Raw genomic sequence first — 21021 nt, forward strand, 5'->3', positions numbered from 1 at the left:
GAAGCCTGCACCCCTTACCCATTCCCACGCCCCAACCCCCTGCCCCAGCCCTGAAACCCCACCCGCCCTCTGAATCCCTTGGTCCCAGCCCAGTGCATCCTCCTGCACCCCCAACTCCTCATCCCCAGCTCCATCCTAGAGTCCGCATCCCCAGCCGGAGCCCTCACCTTGCCCCCCCCCCCCCCGGCAGACTCCAACCCACTGCCCCAGTCCGGAGCCTCCTCCCACACCCTGAACTTCTCATTTCTGGCCCCACACCAAAGGCTGCACCCCCAGCCGGAGCCCTCACCCCCTCCTGCACCCCAACCCCCAATTTTGTGAGCATTCATGGGTCATCATACAATTTCCATACCCAGATGTGGCCCTTGGGCCAAAAAGTTTGCCCACCCCTGAGCTAAGACCTCATCCAGAGGACAGGGACACCTTGAACTAACAGAGACTGGAGTCAGAAACCCAGACCACTAGGCCGGTGGACTGAACAAATCACCCTGCTACAGGCTTGTTTTCAGGGCAAGTAACCGTGCTGCAAGCCAGCATGTGAATCTACAGCAAACTTTGAAGTTGTAGTATGTTAATCCGCACTCCGGGACTGTCACTGTGCTGTAGCAGTGGGTTGTTACTGTGTGGTAAGCTGGCGCGTTGTAGAGTTACACTCTGGTCTTCCATGCAATAATGTGCCATATAGACAATCCCTAAGTCATGTCACAGTTCCTGTTGTCAAGAAGATACTAATGACTAGAGCTGGTCAGGATTCCTTTCACAAAATATTTATCCATAAAAAAATTCTGATTTGTCACAACTGAAACATTTTTCAGGAAAGGGTTGGTTCTGATTAATTTCCCATTTGGAAGAACTGAAAAAAGTTTTATAATTGTCAAGTCCCATTTTGACATTTTCAAAATGATATGTTCAAATTTTCTGTTCGAAACAATTTTTCTTTAAGAAATTTAAGTTAGTTTATTTTAATTTTTTCATTAAAAAGGTCAAAATCTAAATAAAATGTTTCAACATTGTCAAAAAGAATAGTTATTTATGTTATAGTAACTGGTTCTTTGAGATGTTCTGTGCCTGGGGATTCCACTCATGGTATGGTTACCACTCTAGTACAAGGGTTCAGAAGCTTCAACAGCTGTGTCCAGTAGGGGAAATGCACGTGACCTTCATTTCCTTGCACCATCACCCCAAGGGTACAAAGGACAGCACAACCTCACTCACCCTCTCAGTTCCTTCTTGTCATCCAGCGTCTCAAAGAGTCTCTGAGCTGTGGGGATGGAGGGTCGGTTACAGGATCTACATGCACAGAATATCTAGAAAACCAACTATAAGTTAAGTAACTGTTCTTTCTTCTTCATGTTCCTGTTTATGTGTCTCCCACTCATGGTGATTAACAAGCAATGTGGTGATTCGGGTGGTGGGAACTAGAAACTCATTTAAATAGAGATTGTAGGAATGTTCTTCCCACTTGTGCATCTGCTCTGGAGGCTGATACTAAGGAATAATGGTTAATAAATTTGGGCACTGAAGACTAAGTCACTGCTCTGCAAATTTCAGCCATTGGTATCCTGCTGAACCCTGCTGCTGAGACCACTTGTGATGTAGTGGAATGAGCAGTTACTCAAACTGGAGGCTGTAGATTGTTGACAAAGTGTAAGCAAGGTCTGACTGAGCTCTCTCCTGACATCTAGTGATGAGCTGGGGGAAGAGACTTCAGAAACAGATCATGTTTGTGTAGACATGCCTATTCTGCTGAGGTGAGCAGCAGGAAGGAGCTGCTTTGTCAAAATGATCACTTTTGGCTGGTGTTGGGTTACACTTGTTGCCGCTAACTCCACTTGGCAGAAGGGTTATATAAGAAATTTTTAGACAGTCTGTAATACATCTTGATAATCTTTGAGAGAAGACTGGTTTGCCCTTTGAAGCACTACCATGTGCAATACAGAGTCTAGGAGATTTCCTCAATGGTCTTGTGCTCCTAAGATAGTATGAAAGAGATCTCCTGCCATCCAGTGTTTGCAAATTCACTTCATCAGGGGATTAATGAGGTTTTGGAAAAAACACAGGTAAGTGTATATACTGGTTAATGTGAAAGTCTGAAATGTTTTTTGAGATAAATTTGGGATGTGATTGCATAGTTACTCTGTGTGGAAACCTGTGTACAGAGGATTGGACATAAGTCTTGCATCTCACTCACTCTGCGCACAGAAGTGACAGCTACCAAAAATGCCCGTTTAATTGAAAAATGGTGAAGGGAGCAAAGTGAATGAGGCTCAAATGGAGGTTACATTAGTGATTGGAGAACTAAGTTCAAATTCCATGAAGGTGGCATATTCCTGATTGGTGGAAAGATGTGCAATAATCCTTTAAAAAATTTTGTGACTGTAGGATGGGAAATTACTGAAGAACCTTGAAGAGGAGGATGAAAGTCTAGATGAACTTTGGTTGAACTAAACAAGAATACTGAATGATTTAAATTATAGTAAATAATCCAGAATTAATGGAACAGATGCCTGTAGGGGATCAGTCTGTTTCATCTTCATCCATAAGGAAAATCATTTCCAATTAGCAGTGGACGCTTTTCTGGTTGATGGCTTTCTATGTTCCATAATAAATCTCTGGACCTCATTGGGACATTTTCCGTTTGTGGAAGTTAGACAGAGAGCCTCTATGTCATGAGTTGAAGAGACTTTGGATCCAGATGGAATCTGAAAGATTGTCTGGCAGGAGAGGGAGTTATACGTTATTGAATGGAGAGTTGCAGTAGGTCCACATACCAAAATTTCCATGGATATGCTGGAGCCACCAGGATCATTTCAGCCCAGTCTTGTCTCACTTTCCTGAGCACCTTGGGAATTAGGGGCAAAGGAGGAAATGCACAGAGCAGATGATCCAACTAAGGGATCAGAAAGACATCTACTAGAGCATCCTGACTCCAACCTCTTTGAGAGCCAAAACAGGAGGCATTTTGTTGTCCTTCGTTGCAAAAATCTATTTTGGGGAATCCCCAAGTTTGAAATATTTTTGTTGTACTAGCGGCAAAGAGTCCTGTGGCATCTTATAGACTAACAGACATATTGGAGCATAAGGTTTCGTGGGTGAATACCCACTTCTTCACATGATAATTTGTGGTACTCTCAGTACCACAGAGGATGATAATTTGTGCTGTAGAGGCAAGTATGGTTAGGTCAACTTGGCATCGGATCTGGAACCTTGAGTGATTGCATAGTGATCAGGGCAGAGGCCCAAGTGTCCACTCTACATATTTCTATCACAGATACGTTCTTTAGGAATGCTACCAATGTTGATAATGAGTGTGTGGAATGAGCTCCGATGGCCTTAGGAAGTTCACTATTCTGAAATTGATAGCATTATTGAATACATGTGGAGATCCATTTGGATAGTCTCCTTTTGAATGCTTGGTAGTAGACACAAAAAGTCTTGGGGACTTTCAGAAAGGCTCGGTCCTGTCTAAGTAGAATGCTAATGCGCATCTAATGTCAAGATGGTTTCTCTTGGAGTCCTGTGTGGTTTTGGGTAATGGTTTTGGGAAGATGAATTGGTTGGTTTCTATAAAAGGATTATGATATTTTCTGTAAGAATTTTGGGTGTGGTTGTAACGTGACCTTGTCCTTCAAAAATATTGTGTAGGAGGGATCGGACATGAGGGCCCCTATCTCACTCATACGTCAGGCGGAAGTGATAGCAACCAAAAATGCCACTTTCATAGACAAATGTAGTAAGGAACAGGTGGCTAAAGGTTTGAATGGTGGTCTGGTGAAGCATTTCAGAACCAGGTTTAGCTCCCAGGCTGGAGCAGGTGGGCGAACCTCTGGGTAAACGTTCTGGAGGCCGGTAAGGAAGTCTCTAGTAATTGGGTGTGTGAAGATCGAAGTCCTTTCGATCTCTTGATGGAATGCTGTAATGGCCATGAGATGTACTTTGATTGAGCTATTTGCCAAACCCAAGTGTTTTAGCTCCAATAGGTATTCCAGCACTATCGGTAACAGTGTTGTAATGGCCATCAAATGTTTCTCTTGACACCACGAGGAGAATCTTTATGATTTTTGAAGGTAAGTATTATGTGTGGTCAATTTCCTGTTGTTTAGTAATACGTGTTTGACTTGTTCTGAACAGGCTAGTTCGCCATGATAGAATCTTGCAGGAGCCACGCTTGCAGGTGGAGTTTCTCTGGACTTGGATGAAGAGTGTGACCATTGTTCTGTGAAAGCAGGTCTGGTCGGCGAGGGAGAGCTCAAGGCATGTATATCGCCATTTGCATCAGGTAAGGGTACCAGGCTTGTCTGGGCCTTGTCAGGACTATCAGGATGACCTTGGCCTTGTCTATTTGTATCTTGTGTATTACGCATGATAGCAAGAGAATCGGTGGGGACACATACATGAGTTGTTTTTGTGGCATAGCATGTGGTGGTACCGCCAATGCTGATGGAAACGCTTTCGTCAGTGCTGGTACTGGCACCAGCAAATGCTATGGTGTTTTAACTGGTGTGGTCAGTGCTAATTTGGCTTTCTCTTGGTGCCCACTGTGATGTTGGTGCCAGAGGTGGAGGCATGATGCTTGGGGAGAGTCTTGGCATTGAGTTCCTCACAGGTGAGGTCGGTGCCATGTCTCCTTGTCTCAGGACCGGTGGTGGCGGAGGCGCCCGGAGCGTCATAGGTGCTCACCCAAGCGTGTGTTGGCATCGGGGGTAGTGACCTGGCAGGAGACGGCTGTTGTTTCTGCAGGGCTCTCTGCAGTGGAGTTTGCTCTCTTCACTCTCCATCTTTTAGAGGAAGGCATGTCCCCTTTTGCTGACAGGAGGGTGCCCAGAGAGGTGATCCATTGTTCTGTCTCCAGTTGGAGAGATTTCTTCATCAGGATCATTTTCAAGTGAAGATCCTGGTCTTGCCGGGCTCTTGCTTTCAAATTATTACAGTTGGAGCATTTTTGTGGGATATACGCCTCACTGAAACATTGGACACATAACGAGTGTCCGTCAGAAATAGGCATTACTTCGTGGCATGAGCTACATCTCTTAAAGACGAGGAAGCCAGGCATCATTCAATGGTTAAACAGACCCAGCTGTAGGGAAACTATAGGGAAGGGAAAACTGGAATTAAAAACTATTTTTTTTTACTATCTAAACAAAATTAACTATAAGTATAACTTTCTAAGTGACTATCTATTTTAAATGTATTTTTAAGGTTTTTGTGAAGAGTGGTTAACACTACCCCAGAGCTCCATCTCAGGCCGAGAATGGTTGAGAAGGAACTGGAGGGGTCAGGTCGCACACACTCTAGATAAGGCACCAATGGCACCATGAGACACCAACTGCGCACGCACGACCCACAAGGACACTGCTACCATAAATCTCTGATTGACGGTGCCAGGACGCACTGACACCTGCAGGGGAGCACCCACAGGGACACCACCCAAAGAAGAATCAGGGGTAGTCAATAGGCGGACCGCGGGCCAAATCTGGACTGTCAGATGTTTTTGAATGGACCCTGAAATCTTTTCATTTACTTATTATTATCAATATTGTTGTTATTTTTTCTGAAGTCTGGACCTTGACTATACCTTGACCAAGAAATTTGGACCTTGACAAAAATAGACTACACCTGGACTAAATAATTTATATAGAAAACAGTTACTAGCTAAGGAGAACACAAATCAATTCTGACTCTGCTGAAGGGCAGTTACAAGAAACTGAGGGGGTTATTAATTAATATTCTAATATAATACAATATTTGTATTCTACTTAATATTTGAATACACTGTAAAGGCCAAAACTAAATGTAATGATAAAGTTGAAACTAAATGTTTCTACCTATTGAAACAAAACATTTCAACAAGATTGGAACAAAATATTTCAATGGTTCCAAACTGAATTTTTTCAGAATTTGTTTCACAGTAAGCTTCAAAATTTTGATTTTTTGCTCTGATTTGGAACAATTTTTTTTTAATGCTGATATTTCTCAAGAACGGTCATTCTGATTTCCAACAAGCTCTTACATCAGGCATCTTTTCAAGTAACTCTTTCACCAGTCAAGTACTACTGCAGGTGACCTGTCAGTGCTTCCTGCAGATTAATCCTTCTTACTCGTCCTCCAAGAGTACTGTGAAGAAATCCAAGTGGTAAGATACTACATTTTACTCTAGTTGAAAATCCCACATACACCAGTAGACAGGTTACAGAAAATATTTCCATTGTCAAACTGTGTTTAGTATGAACAGTTTGTGTAACTTCCAGATGTTGAGCCAGTTAGTTCTGTCTTATTTAAATTATACACTATAACAACTGTTGAGTTAATCTACATTCGCTGCAGTGTTTTTACAACCAGATGTCCTGAGGTGGTCTTACACCAAGGCCTTCTTAACCATAAAAAGGAAGATTGGAGGATATTGAAAATGGTAACATCCATATATCCAAATACAAGTGCATCTCTAATTCTGTAATTGACAAAAACAAAATCTCTCTGTAAAATGTGTAGTGTACTGGTTTTGATTACATGTATATTGCCATGTTTTCATTTTATAAAGTTAAACTTATTCTTATTTAACTGGCACTTTTTGTACAGGATTAGCAATGATTAAAAACAATCATGGCAAAGTAATATTTTGTACTGTGGAGCATATTCTTGTACTTACTGACTTGGTAAAGGGGCCCACATTTCCTCTTCTCTTTTGCTCTTTGAGTACATGTAGTTCCACTGGAGAATTTAGGTACTTGGCAAAAACATTCATAAATAAAACAGGCATATAAAGCAAAGAATTTCTTCTACAATGGCATGAGAACCTTTAGAATGCTTTGCCAAAATCTGTTACATGTATATTATTTCGTTCTTCCCACTAACCAAATGCTCTTGTATCAAAATATGCTATAAGTAAAAACTTCACAGTTTCTTTATTCGATAATCTTTGATAGCAATAATGTGAAGTAGTAATAAATAAATTTTTCCCACTGAAAACAAATTTTATCAAGAGAACGACATTCATTTTAGACTAGATTTAACTAGATTTAAGATTAATTTGGGTGCTATGATAGAGATCTCTGATATTCAGAAAAATAATCTCTCCCTTTATTGGATTTCTTCTCACTTTTCCTTGGAGGGTTATTTTAATAAGAGTTCAGTCTACAGTGTATGATCAAGGATATATGAGAACTTCTGCTGTGAGTACTTGTGTTGCAGTTGTGCTTATTTCAGTATTCATTTGATTAAAAAAATCTTTGCACTCTGTAGCTGAGATGCTTATGGTCTGAAGACAAGATTGTTTCTTACAGGACAGTAAAGAGTGAGATCTTTAATCTGTTTTTCAGTACTGAACTCCATCAAAGATATAGCATTTTTAAACCAGAGACCTTCTGCAAAGAAAGTTTTTAACAGCACTTCGAAAGGAGAAGACTCATATTCAGATACATCAACTTGCAGTATTAGAAGAATTTTCTAAAGTTGTTTGGTTTCTTTAACCTGTCTCATAAGAACATAAGAATGGCCATACTGGGTCAGACCAAATGTCCATCCAGCCCAGTATCCTGTCTACCGACGGTAGCCAATGCCAGGTGCCCCAGAGGGAGTGAACCTAACAGGTAATGATCTTGGGATCTCTCTCCTGCCATCCATCTCCACCCTCTGACAAACAGAGCTAGGGAAAAAGAAAAGGAGTACTTGTGGCACCTTAGAGACTAACCAGTGCCACAAGTACTCCTTTTCTTTTTGCAACACGGCTGTTACTCTGAGAGGCTAGGGACACCATTCCTTACCCATCCTGGCTAATAGCCATTAATGGACTTAACCTCCATGAATTTATCCAGTTCTCTTTTAAACCCTGTTATAGTCCTAGCCTTCACAACCTCCTCAGGGAAGGAGTTCCACAGGTTGACTGTGCGCTGAGTGAAGAACTTCCTTTTATTTGTTTTAAACCTGCTACCCATTCATTTCATTTCATGGCCCCTAGTTCTTATATTATTGGAACAAGTAAATAACTTTTCCTGATTCACTTTCTCCACACCACTCATGATTTTATATACCTCTATCATATCCCCCCTTAGTCTCCTCTTTTCCAAGCTGAAAAGTCCTAGCCTCTTTAATCTCTCCTCATATGGGACCCATTCCAAACCCCTAATCATTTTAGTTGACCTTTTCTGAACCTTTTCTAATGCCAGTATATCTTTTTTGAGATGAGGGGACCACATCTGTACACAGTATTCAAGATGTGGGTGTACCATGGATTTATATAAGAGCAATAAGATATTCTCTGTCTTATTCTCTATCCCTTTTTAAATGATTCCTAACATCCTGTTTTCTTTTTTGACTGCCACTTCACACTGTGTGGACGTCTTCAGAGAACTATCCACGATGACTCCAAGATCTTTCTCCTGATTAGTTGTAGCTAAATTAGCCCCCATCATATTGTATGTGTAGTTGGGGTTATTTTTTCCAGTGTGCATTACTTTACATTTATCCACAATAAATTTCATTTGCTATTTTGTTGCCCAATCACTTAGTTTTGTGAGATCTTTTTGAAGTTCTTCACAGTCTGCTTTGATCTTAACTATCTTGAGCAGTTTAGTATTATCTGCAAACTTTTCCACCTCACTGTTTACCCCTTTCTCCAGATCATTTATGAATAAGTTGAATAGGATTGGTCCTAGGACTGACCTGTGGGGAACACCACTAGTTACCTCTCTCCATTCTGAAAATTTACCATTTATTCCTACCCTTTGTTGCCTGTCTTTTAACCAGTTCTCAATCCATGAAAGGATCTTCCCTCTTATCCCATGACAACTTAATTTGCATAAGAACCTTTGGTGAGGGACCTTGTCAAAGGCTTTCTGGAAATCTAAGTACACTATGTCCACTAGATCCTCCTTGTCCACATGCTTGTTGACCCCCTCAAAGAACTCTAATAGATTAGTAAAACAAGATCTCCCTTTACAGAAACCATGTTGACTTTTGCGCAACAATTTATGTTCTTCTATGTGTCTGACAATTTTATTCTTGACTATTGTTTCAACTAATTTGCCCGGTACTGACGTTAGACTTACTGGTCTGTAATTGCCAGGATCACCTCAAGAGCCCTTCTTAAATATTGGCGTTACATTAGCTACCTTCCAGTCATTGGGTACAGTAGCTGATTTAAAGGACAGATTACAAACCATAGTAAATAGTTCCGCAATTTCACATTTGAGTTCTTTCAGAACTCTTGGGTGAATGCCATCTGGTCCCGGTGACTTGTTATTGTTAAGTTTCTCAATTAATTCCAAAACCTCCTCTAGTGACACTTCAATCTGTGACAATTCCTCAAATTTGTCACCTACAAAAGACAGCTCAGGTTTGGGAATCTCCCTAACATCCTCAGCCGTGAAGACTGAAGCAAATAATTCATTGTAGTTTCTCTGCGATGACTTTATCGTCTTTAAGTGCTCCTTTTGTATCTCAATTGTCCAGGGGCCCCACTGGTTGTTTAGCAGGCTTCCTGCTTCTGATGTACTTAAACATTTTGTTATTACCTTTTGAGTTTTTGGCTAGCTGTTCTTCAAACTCCTTTTTGGCTTTTCTTATTACATTTTTACATTTAATTTGGCAGTGTTTATGCTCCTTTCCATGTACCTCACTAGGATTTGACTTCCATTTTTTAAAAGATGTCTTTTTATCTCTCACTTCTTCTTTACATGGATGTTAAGCCTCGGTGGCTCTTTTTTAGTTCTTTTACTGTGTTTTTTAATTTGGGGTATACATTTAAGTTGAGCCTCTATTATGATGTCTTTGAAAAGCATCCATGCAACTTGCAGGGATTTCACTCTAGTCACTGTACCTTTTAATTTCTGTTTAACTAACCTCCTCATTTTTGAATAGTTCCCCTTTCTGAAATTAAATGCCACAGTGTTGGGCTGTTGAGGTGTTCTTCCCACCACAGGAGTGTTAAATGTTATTATATTATAGTCACTATTTCCAAGTGGTCCTGTTATAGTTACCTCTTGGACCAGATCCTGCGCTCCACTCAGGAATAGATTGAGAGTGGCCTCTCCCCTTGTGGGTTTCTGTACCAGCTGCTCCAAGAAGCAGTCATTTAAAGTAACGAGAAATTTTGTCTCTGCATTTCATCCTGAGGTGACATGTACCCAGTCAATACGGGGATAATTGAAATCCCCCACTATTATTGAGTTTTTTATTTTGATAGCCTCTCTAATCTCCCTTAGCATTTCATCGTCACTATCACTGTCCTGGTCAGGTGGTCGATAATAGATCCCTACTGTTATATTCTTATTAGAACATGGAATTACTATCCATAGAGATTCTACGGAACATATGGATTCATTTAAGATTTTTATTTCATTTGATTCTACATTTTCTTTCACCTATAGTGCCATTCCCCCCTGCATGACCTGTTCTGTCCTTCCGATATATTTTGTCTCAGTACATTCCTAATGATAACACTGAATTTTTATTTCAACCATATAGTAAAGAAATAAAAATTAAAATATTTGCTTATCATAGGTTTGGGCATAAGGTCAGAGATTCTTGCCAATTTTACAACTCTTAGACAAATTTTAAACTATAGAATTTTTTTTGACAGACCCCACCAATAGAACTATACCTCAGAGGATATCCAAGTCTGTTGTTATTTCCCCATTGTCATGTTTGATTTAAACTTGAAGACTAGTACAGACAGGGTCTTCGGGTTTTTCTTATAGTTTTTTTGCTGAGGCTGTCTTTTCCCTTGCTTTTCTTACAACCATTTACCATATTATGGACTCTAATTGACTATACCAGCCAGAAGTGCTGACTTCCTGATTTCCTGGGGGTGCTCCGCTATGCCCCAGGCCCTGCTCCCACTCCACTTCTTCCACCAACCCCCGCACTCCACCCCTTCTTGCTCTCTCCCCCTGCCTTTTCCTGCCCCCACTCCCCCCCCAGCACCTCCTGCATGCCGCTGAACAGCTGATCCCAGTGGGTGGAAGGTGCTGGGGGGAGGGGGAGAAGCTGAACCACAGGGCTGCCGGTGGGTTCTGAGCACCCACTATTTTGTCCTATGGGTGCTCCAGCCTCGGAGCACCCACGGAGTTTGGTGCCTATGATACCAGCTCTTTAGGCAGGGTGTATGAGGGAACAACTCCTGTCCAGTACTACTTTGTTCCAAGTTTTCCTGGGACAGGGTCACTGATGAGAAGTAGCAGCAATGAAGGAGCATTCTGAGGTTAGTGAGAGGGCCTATGTTCTTGACTGACTTCAGAGCTCAAGACTAGAGTTGCATTAGCACATTGAGCTGGAATGGAAAAGGCTGGTTTGTGGTAGTCCCCAACTGGGCTCTAGCCAAGAAAGCAGGTTGCTGGGAAATGTAATCCCTCCAGGTGGCCAAGTTCATACAGTGCGGTTCCGGTAACCCTGTTGGAAATAAGGGTGAGTATGAGGTCTGTTCTCTTTCACCCCAACAGGACCCTCTTCATTACCACTGGGAAGGGAGTGCAGGCAGAATCCTCTGCACTCAGGACCCCTGAGGGGAAGAGAAAGAAAAAGGAGATGCTCCCAGAAGACACTGGAAGGTGGAGCATTCTGGGAGTCCATGTCTGAAGACAACAGGTAAGGAGACTGGTTTCTTGTGTGTTCCAATATGTATTTTGTTTACACTAGTTTTGATTGACTGAATAGTACTTTGTGTATTTTGGAAATACTTTAATGCTAAAATGTCATACTCGGTATTTGGGAAGTGATGAGGCATATGTTTTTGTGTTCGTCCACCACCCCTTGCTTCAGTGGCCGGGACAATTCCACTGTGCCCTCTCTCTACTGCACCTTAGGCTGCTTCATATACTGATACTGTTGAATTGGGGTGGAGGGAAGGGCAGAATTTCATACAATAGTGGCAGGCAAATCAGATAGTGAGTAGTAAAGCTGGTTGAAAGAGCAAAATTAAGTCAAATTTTGAAACTATTTTCATTTGACAGATTTTAAATGGACTAATTGTTATTTTCAATTTTTCAGGAACTATTAAAATTTTAAAATTTTTGATTTTTGGAAAAAAATTTTTTTTATTGTGGGGGAGTGGGAAATAGGATTTTCAGCCATTTTTTAAAGGAGAAGCCAGAAGAAAGAAAATCAAATGCCTCCCATATGAAAAACCAACCCCCCCTCCCCCAAAATCAAGAAAGCTGATTTTACTTTTTGTTTCTCCTTTTGTTAAAAAAAATTGAATATTAAAAGCATTTTTGATTTAGCTAAAAGGCTGTTATTGGACAAACATTTTTACTCAAATAACTTTCACCATTTGTAGTGGGTATGTGATGTGACATTGAGAGCACTAGTATTTAATGGCAGGCAGACAGAGGGGCTCTTTCAGCACTGAGGTTTATTGAGGGCTAGCAAAGTCAGCTGCTGTTTAGAGGAAAACAGCTTAAATGTCATGTTCAGTACAGTGTCTTTTCCTGTACATGTGCTATTTCTTACAGTGAAAGGAAATAGGCCAGAACATATACGTTGTCCTATATTAAGTTGTACAGAATCACTTAACAGATGAAATTCAAAGGGACTGTCTCTTTGCCCACATGTGTGTATATACATTCATAAGGCCTGATCCAAAGCTAATTGAATCAATGAAAACTTGGCTATTACTCATATAGAAAATTGGTATTATATAGCAGTGGAATAGACATTCTTAAAAAGGTAATTAGATGACACTCGGTCAATTACTAATGAACAATTTCTAGCTCCTGGTGTTAATCATATGTTGATCTACTTATTTCTAAATTATGTAGCTGGGACACATGTACTTTGAATATTTCTTATTCTCCACACAGATGTTTCTCAGGCAGAAACAATGGGTCAGATCCTCAACTCATGTAAGCTGGTGTAGCTCCATTGACTTAATTTACATGCATAGACTTATTTTGACTTTTGCTTCACATTAAAGGCCCAGACAGAGTTTGCCAAAATCCAGGCAACATACCTTTAGATGGGTAGAGGATTACCCATGGTTTTGTAAATAATCTTTCCCTTGGCACATGTGGATAAACTTAATATCTATTATTGATACCCTGGTTGCTATTGTCTATTTTAAGTTACTTTGCAAACAGCAGTGGTTCTCAACCTCTGGCCCGTAGGCTGCTTGTGGACCAATCAACACACAGCTGCAGCCCGTGTGACATCCTCAGGGCCACATAACACATAAAGAGCTGCATATGCGGCCCTCCTTGGTAAAGAGGTTGAAAAACCACTTGTATACAGTATACCTCTGATATATGTGTGTGCATTGTCTTCACATACCTCACCTTGTTTTTCTGGTTTGGAAGTTTTTTTAAAAAAATTCAAAACAGCTTTTGTGTTATTTACAACCTCATCACAATAATTTACTTTTCTTAACTCACAATAGAAGGAAAACAACATCTCATTATATCGATCATATGGTCTTAATGTGTTTCTCAAATGCTCACTGCAGTACAGTCTGACTTGGCTGTTATAACTACTATTTTTCTTTATTGACAATTCATTTCTTTTAAGCTTACAGGAATCAACAATTGATTTGGAGTAAAGGGGCATATGGCAACCATACAGAATGGCTATTAGAGACAGATATTGCAGAAGAGATATCATTTGCAGTATTATGCAGTTTGTCTAAACATGTCTCTGCTGGACAATTGTACCCTAGAAACTGTCAATTGCACTTTCTGACAGAATATACTTTGACATCCTAATGCATGGATGAGAGTGTAGGCAGCCAAGACACCATGTCTGAAGATCAAATTTCCTTGTGTTGAGACAAGGAATACTAGCCAGAAATATAACTGCTGCCTTTTGTAAGTTCTTCCACACTACTACTGGCTTGCATGAAAATTTAAGAAAGGCTTCTACAACACTGTAAAAATGTAGTTTTAATTGTATTTAATCAGATTTAATGATTTTTGAATCGGTACAGAATTGCACTACAGAACTGGCAAAACCACTTTGTAGCACAGATTAATTTGCTGATTAGGTTTCAATGGGGAAAAAAATCTTATTTTGCAGCCTTCTATGAGCTTTTATTAAAAACTTTTACTATATAGGGCTCTTGAGGATCCAAAGACTATTCCAGCTTACTCAGGCTGCCTTATGCCCCAATAAGTCATTATGGCAACTGTAACAACTGCTAGGATATGCTTGCTTTTCCTTAAACCATCTCCCTAATGGCAGCTGTAAGCTAGGCATGGTATAGAAGCCATTTCAATAGCCCTATACCCCTGGCAGAGGAATTCTTAGATAGCTGCTTAAGCTAGATTTGAGTCTGTTTTGCACTACTTGAATGGTGGAAAGCAGACTTGGGAAGGTGAATCTTGCTCGTTGTTTATTTTTCTCTGTAGTTGCTAAGACAGGACTATTGTATTCTGAAAAAGGTACATCAAAAACATAAGTGCTGGAACTAAGGGTGCTGGGGGTTCTGCTGTACCCCCTGGCTTGAAGTGGTTTCATTATACACAGGATTTACAATTCAATGACTCTCAGCACCCCCACTATAAAAATTGTTCCAGCACCCCTGTTTCAAACCACATATGGGATGCCTCAAGACTAAATTTTTCTGCTTTTCATTCATGTTATTGCAGAGAGGGAAAGATCCGGTTTTTCCTAGTACATCTTGAAAAAGTGTTTATAAATTCCAATCAGTTTAAACTTGTGCACAAGTTTAATTAAGGACATAATTTGGCCTGCCTCTATTATTGGTGATGATATGAAAGAAAGAACAAAATAAAGGGTGTCATTAGTTACTAACATCTTTGACATAGGGCACCCCTAGCCTTGTATGTAAAGCACAGTGGGTCAGAATCTGTGCTCCATTGCCTGAGAGATACAGCACAGAGCTATAGTCCCAGGAAGGGGGCTTTATTCAACCTTTGTGCCACCCAGCAGTCAGAAGGGGCTGAAACCCAAAGTGGCCTTCAGTGCAAGTTACAACATTTCTCATGGCTGCTCTAACTTGTAGCAGGCTTTCCCCTGCTGCCTATTATTTCAGCATGTGGTACTGTATCCATCAGTGTGCCTTTGACTAGTGCCTCACCAATGCGATCAACAGCCACAGGTGTTCTCTCATCCTCTACCTAGGAGAAGAATTGTGTGCATTAGAGTTTTGTTCTGGAATTTAAGTTTTGCATACATAGAAATCTCAGTAACCCACTCCTGGTTGTGGGGGGCACTGCAATACTTTGGTTCACTGCATCCCCTCATTCTTTTGGGGCATTACAGCCAAAGGTATATCTTGGCCCTCTAGCCAGAATACTGTACAGAGTCCCACACCAAAGTCTTAAGTAACATGTACTAAAAACCAAACCTTCAGCCCAGCTAGGGTAGCTAGCAGCCACCTCACTGCAAGCATGCCTCTACTGCTTTACACTATCCTGTATCTTAATCAACTCTACCTTGTAGGTTCCAGCCTACTTCACCCTTTACTCCAGGAAAGCTTCAACTAGGCCTCCAGCTCACCTCTGGAGGAGCTGTTTAGTTTTTTCCCTTCTCCACCTTCTGACATGCAGCTCCTCCAAGAGGGAACACCTCCCACTCTCTGAATTTCTTCTCTCATAACTGTGCCTACTCAGCTCTTTATGGAAACAAGCCCTGCTCTCCCCCAGCTGGGCTTTATTTCTAGGTAGGTCTGGCCCACCCTTCAGGTGTGAGCAGGCAGGTTAATTGGCCCATCAGGCCCATATTAACCCTTTCATGGCATATGTGAGGTAAACACCCCAACACAACAGACATTTTGCTATATGTTTATGTTACAGAATGCAAAGTCAAATAAATGTGCCGTTCCCTCAGAGCACTCAACTGCAGCCCAGAATCTCTGTAGTGCTGAGCACTTTGTCTATTCCTACTGCCATGCTTTACATCAGTCTTAAGCTGCTTCTGTATTGGGGGAATTCTCCCCTGGCCTCTTGCAGCTCATTTATATTTCTTGAACCCAATGGAGCAGTGTATAGAGGCTGGAGCAGAGAGAAGAAATGTTCCCACTATTTTCTGGTTTTGAAGCTTCTGCAACATGTACACCTGTTGCAGGCCATCTGTTCTTGCTCTACAGTAGAATTCTGATTTAATGAACACTGATCTTATGAATAACCAGTTATATGAACCATTTTTATCTCTCAATCAATAACATACATGTGTATGTATTTAATCAGTGAGCAGAGGCCACACAAACTCAGTGCATGTGTGTATCAACCATTCCATGCTCTGGTGAAAATGCCTCAGTATCAGACAAGAAAAGTATCAGAATAATTGATGCAGTTGTCTCAAACAAAAGAAAATCAGTTATTTATTTCACAGTGACTACTGCAACAGTATAGCATATTACACACGTATAGCACTGTAGGATGTAATGCAGTCCATTGGCAAGATTGTACTAGCTCACTGTATACACTGGTTACCAATCATTATGCACACACTGAATGATTAATAAATTAAATTGTGCACTGTACCTACTATAATTCTCAGATGTTCAATTTTATGAACTCCTCCATCCCAATTAGTTCATAAAATAGGGGTTCTACTGTATGTGATGACCTAGCATGCTTTCTAGGAGAAAACACAGAGCACATTTGGACACTGGATCCAGCCTACAAGGCAATAAAAATTCTCATTTTAGAGTACAGTGCACTTTGCAACATTTTCTAAAATAGTCTCATTTTATATCCCACAGATATAAAAATAAATATGTAAAAACTAATCAAAACTGAAATATGGAATAAAACCTCCAAGAATTATTTTACGCTTATAAGCGCCTGTCTCTTAGAATTCTGTGGTGGCTGTAATGTTTTCACCAGAGAAGTTTGTGGGATAGCATACTGTGTAGGAGCTGGTGATCTGCAGAAAGCATGGATATCGGAGAATCGACACAACTACCTGCTTGGTCATATAAAATATAATTCTATAAATTGGATTAAAAACTGAAATTATCTATCTATCTATATACATGTATGTGTGAAAATCACACAAAAACCCATTGAATTCCAATTGATTTAATGGGTGCAGAATTGGATCCTATGTTTGCAAGTATTTAACAATAAGAATAATCTAAATGATATCCTAAAAACACTTATTTCAGACTTCAGCCACTTTCTACTAAAATAGAATAAAATGGATTAATGAATATTTTAATAAAACAGTCAAGTTTTATTCAGACTCATGAATAAATTGTAATGTTAACTACAACAGATACCCAACCTTTTGGTAAGTAATTTTTACTATCACCCCTATAAGAATGGCAAATCTACCAGAATACTTGAAGCTAAATGCATTTGTAACAACTTGTTTAAAGAAATGTTATGATCTTAGTGGGAAACATGGAATTTCCATGATGGTAGTTAAAAGATTGCACTTGCCTCCTCTTTGCCTCACAATAGTTGCCAAGACCAACATATAAACATATATTGAAACACCTAAAATATCAAGATTGTGACAGAAAAGAGTCCTCTTCACTGCCTCAGCTCTTGATCTCTTCTTCTACTTAGATGCCAGGAAGAACTTGAAGCTCATATATTGCCAAAAAGTACTGGCAAATCCAAAGGCGTGAAGAGATATCATATAGGTGGGCACTTCAGGACCTGAAAGTCGTCAATAAGAGTAAGGAAGGAATGTCTTTTACAAAGCTATATCTGCTCTTCAGTCATGTGTAATTTGTAAAGTCAGCATTAGATTGTGAATTATAAGCCTAAAATCATAGGCACTGAATTCTACTGGGGCCAGTGGGTGCTCGACTCCCTCTGCCTCCGGCCCCGCCCCAACTCGACCGTTGCCCTGCCCCCTCCTGCCCCCATTCCAACCCCTTCCTCAAAGTCCCTGCCCCAACTCTGCCTCCTCCTGCTCCCATTCCCATTCCAACCCCTTCCCCAAAGTCCCCACCCCAACTCCACCCCCTTGTGCCCCCATTCCAACTCCTTCCCTAAATCCCCGCCCCAGCCCCGCCTCTTCCCTGCCCCCTCCCCTGAGCGTGCCACGTCCCCGCTCCTCCCCCCTCCCTCCTGGACCTTGCTACAGCTGTTTGGCGGTGACAAGCGCTGGGAGGTAGGCACAGGAGTGGGGACGCGGCACGCTCAGGGGAGGAGGTGGAGGTAGGGTGGGGTGGGGAGCTTGGCTGCCGATGGGTGCAGAGCACTCACTAATTTTTCCCCGTGGGTGCTCCAGCCTTGGAGCACCCATGGAATCAGCGCCTGTGCCTACAATACCGCTAAGAATGTGGCATTGCATTTTCTGTCAATTGTTGCTTAGGTACCTTTCAATCACTCAGGCTTTATCCTCACTGCTAAAAAGGTGTGGTTTTTTTACAGTGAGATAGCTGTCTTGATGCAAAGTCTGAGTGAAAAGAAGGCACAGTAGTTTTTCCCTTGAATTGGGTAGTAAAGGTCAACTCTATGCCCTCCACTTGTGCCTTTTCTCCACTAAGGTTTTACATCAAGATAGCCATCTCAAATTAGCTATCCTGATGTAAAAAACTTTTTTCTTTTGCAGTGAAGACATAGCCTAAGGGTCTGAACCTGCACAGTATAAATATAGAGTGCTGTGCATGTAAACAAAAAGTAAATAATGAGGAGGAGAACAAGGAGCACAGAAGAAATTGATTCTTCATTAGTAAATGAGCTACGACTTGGCTGCAAAAATTCTGTTGCCTAGTAGCAGGCATAAGACCTAAGAGGGGAAAATAAGGGCTAACTGATGATTACATATACACCCAGGTCTCTTTTGAGTCACCTGTTCTCTGCATATGCAATCCACTTTTACTGTATGTACATGAAAGTAGGGGAGTGGGCATACAGGATGCTTACTACCTCTCAGCATGGAGGACTAAGGCTACATTTAACCTTACTTGAGTCCACAAATAGTCCTACTTACACTTGAGCACAACAACCTTGCACATCATTATATGCTTTGTACAAGAACTTGTAGGATGAAGACCTTAATAATCTGAGTTAACAGCAAACTTTGAGGACGCTGGAGCCCAGTTTAGTGAATAGGAAGTTAGCTGTATAAAATTAGGTCCCTTCTAATGAAGTAAGATGGGAAGGATTGGACTTGACCCCTAAAACAGCAAGTTTCAACCAGGAGGCTGAGGCCCTCTGAGGGGCTGCAAGCAAGTTTCAGGGGGTCTGCCAAAATAAACCAGTCACTGGGGCTCAGGGTAGGAAGCCAAAGCCTGAGCCCCGCTGCACAGGGCTGAAGCCTGAATCCTGCCACATGGGTCTGAAGCCAAAGCCTGAGCAACTCAGTTTTGTGGGGCCATTGCCCTGTTTGCTACCCGCTAATGCCGGTCATAGCTTTTAATCTACTGGCTATGCAGAAGAACAGTTGTTGTGGCACAGGCAGGTCATGGAGTTTTTATAGCATGTTGGGGATACAGAGCAGGGGAGAAGCCAGGGGCTGGCTCATAACTGCTCTGGGAAATAGTCTCCTTGGAGGCAGACGGGAACTGAAGTCTTTAAATACAGGGCTTTCCTCCCTCATTAGGGATAGAGATTACTGTACTGGTAAAGTAGCCACTTGGTTGATATAAACCATTTGGGAGTATTTAATAAAGTTGGTTAAAACTGGTCTTTTTTATGTCAAATTTTGAAAAACATTAAAACATTTAACTTAAGATGATGAAACAAAATAACTTTACACTGATCACTTTCACAAAATCTTCTAGTTTAACTCCCAAAATACAGTCTCAGAAGCAGGTAATACAGAGTACATTGCAAGGTAATTAGCGAATGGAATAGTTGATCAAAGACCAGAGTAGGCGTTATTTACCACTGGACACGATGATGTTCATAGTTTTACCATAGCTATAAAATAATCCAAGTTTTTGTAAACCAATACAGTAAATGCTTTTTTATCCGGCATGTTGGGGGTACAAGGGGTGCCAGTTAGTCAAAAATTCCAGTTAACTAAGGGCATGTCTACACTACAAAATTAGGTTGATTTTATAGAAGTCGATTTTTACAAATCGATTTTATACAGTCGATTGTGTATGTCCCCACTAAGCGCATTAAGTCGGTGGAGTGTGTCCTCAATACTGTGGCTAGCATCGACTTACAGAGTGGTGCACTGTGGGTAGCTATCCCACAGTTCCCTCAATCTCCACTGCCCATTGGAATTCTGGGTTAAGCTCCCAATGCGTGATGGGGCAAAAACATTGTCAAGGGTGGTTTTGGGGACATGTCGTCAGTCGCCCCTCTCTCCCTCTGTGAAAGCAACAGTGCACAATCATTTTGTGCCTTTTTTCCTGGGTTTCCCGTGCAGACACCATACCACGGCAAGCATGGAGCCCGCTCAGCTCACCTCTGCTGTTGTGAGCATTGTAAACTCCTCGCGCATTATCCTGCAATATGTGCAGAACTGGGCTAAGAGACACCAGCACGAGGATGATTGTATTGAGGACATGGACACAGACGTTCCTGAAAGCACGGGCAATGGCAATTGGGACATCATGGCAGCAGTGGGGCTGGTTGATACATTGGAACGCCGATTCTGGGCCTGGCAAACAAGCACAGACTGGTGGGACCACATAGTTTTGCAGGTATGGGATGATTCACAGTGGCTGCAAAACTTTCGTATGCATAATGCCACTTTCCTGGAACTCTGTGAGTTGCATTCCCCCACCCTGAAGCACAGAAATACCAAGATGAGAGCTGCCCTGAGTTGAGAAGCAGGTGGCGATAGCCCTATGGAAGCTTACAATGCCTGCCTGCTACCGGTCAGTCAGGAAACAATTTGGAGTGGGCAAGTCTACTGTGCGGACTGCTGTGATCAGGGCCGGCCCACAAAATTTTGACACCTGAGGCGGGGAGCTCAAATGACGCCCCCATGCCCTCTCGCTTGAGCCAAAACTTTGAAAGGTCTCAATTCTGCCTTCTTCCTGTTCTACTCCTCTCATGATACTGCTCTGCTACCTACCCCAATAAAGGAGAACTAACCACTTAAAATGCCTTGTTCAAAAATTTTAAGGAACACTTAACTTTCAAATGCCTGAACAGCAAACGTAACTTTTCTTGTCTGCATAATAAACACTGGCATTTTTATCTGTTTGAATAA

The 21021-nt window shown here is 41.4% G+C and overlaps 1 long non-coding RNA gene across 1 annotated transcript in view; it reads left to right on the forward strand.

Moving 5' to 3' along the window:
• The window catches only part of LOC140906742 (uncharacterized), a 31194-nt gene extending 10173 nt beyond the window's left edge, over nucleotides 1-21021 (forward strand). Inside the window, exons 2-5 of the long non-coding RNA XR_012157226.2 lie at nucleotides 4132-4279; nucleotides 11436-11580; nucleotides 17463-17574; nucleotides 20230-21021. This is a non-coding gene — a long non-coding RNA (uncharacterized LOC140906742). The remainder of the gene's footprint in view (nucleotides 1-4131; nucleotides 4280-11435; nucleotides 11581-17462; nucleotides 17575-20229) is intronic.

The sequence above is a fragment of the Lepidochelys kempii genome, chromosome 2, assembly GCF_965140285.1.
Source record: "Lepidochelys kempii isolate rLepKem1 chromosome 2, rLepKem1.hap1, whole genome shotgun sequence".
Taxonomy (NCBI): domain Eukaryota; kingdom Metazoa; phylum Chordata; order Testudines; family Cheloniidae; genus Lepidochelys; species Lepidochelys kempii.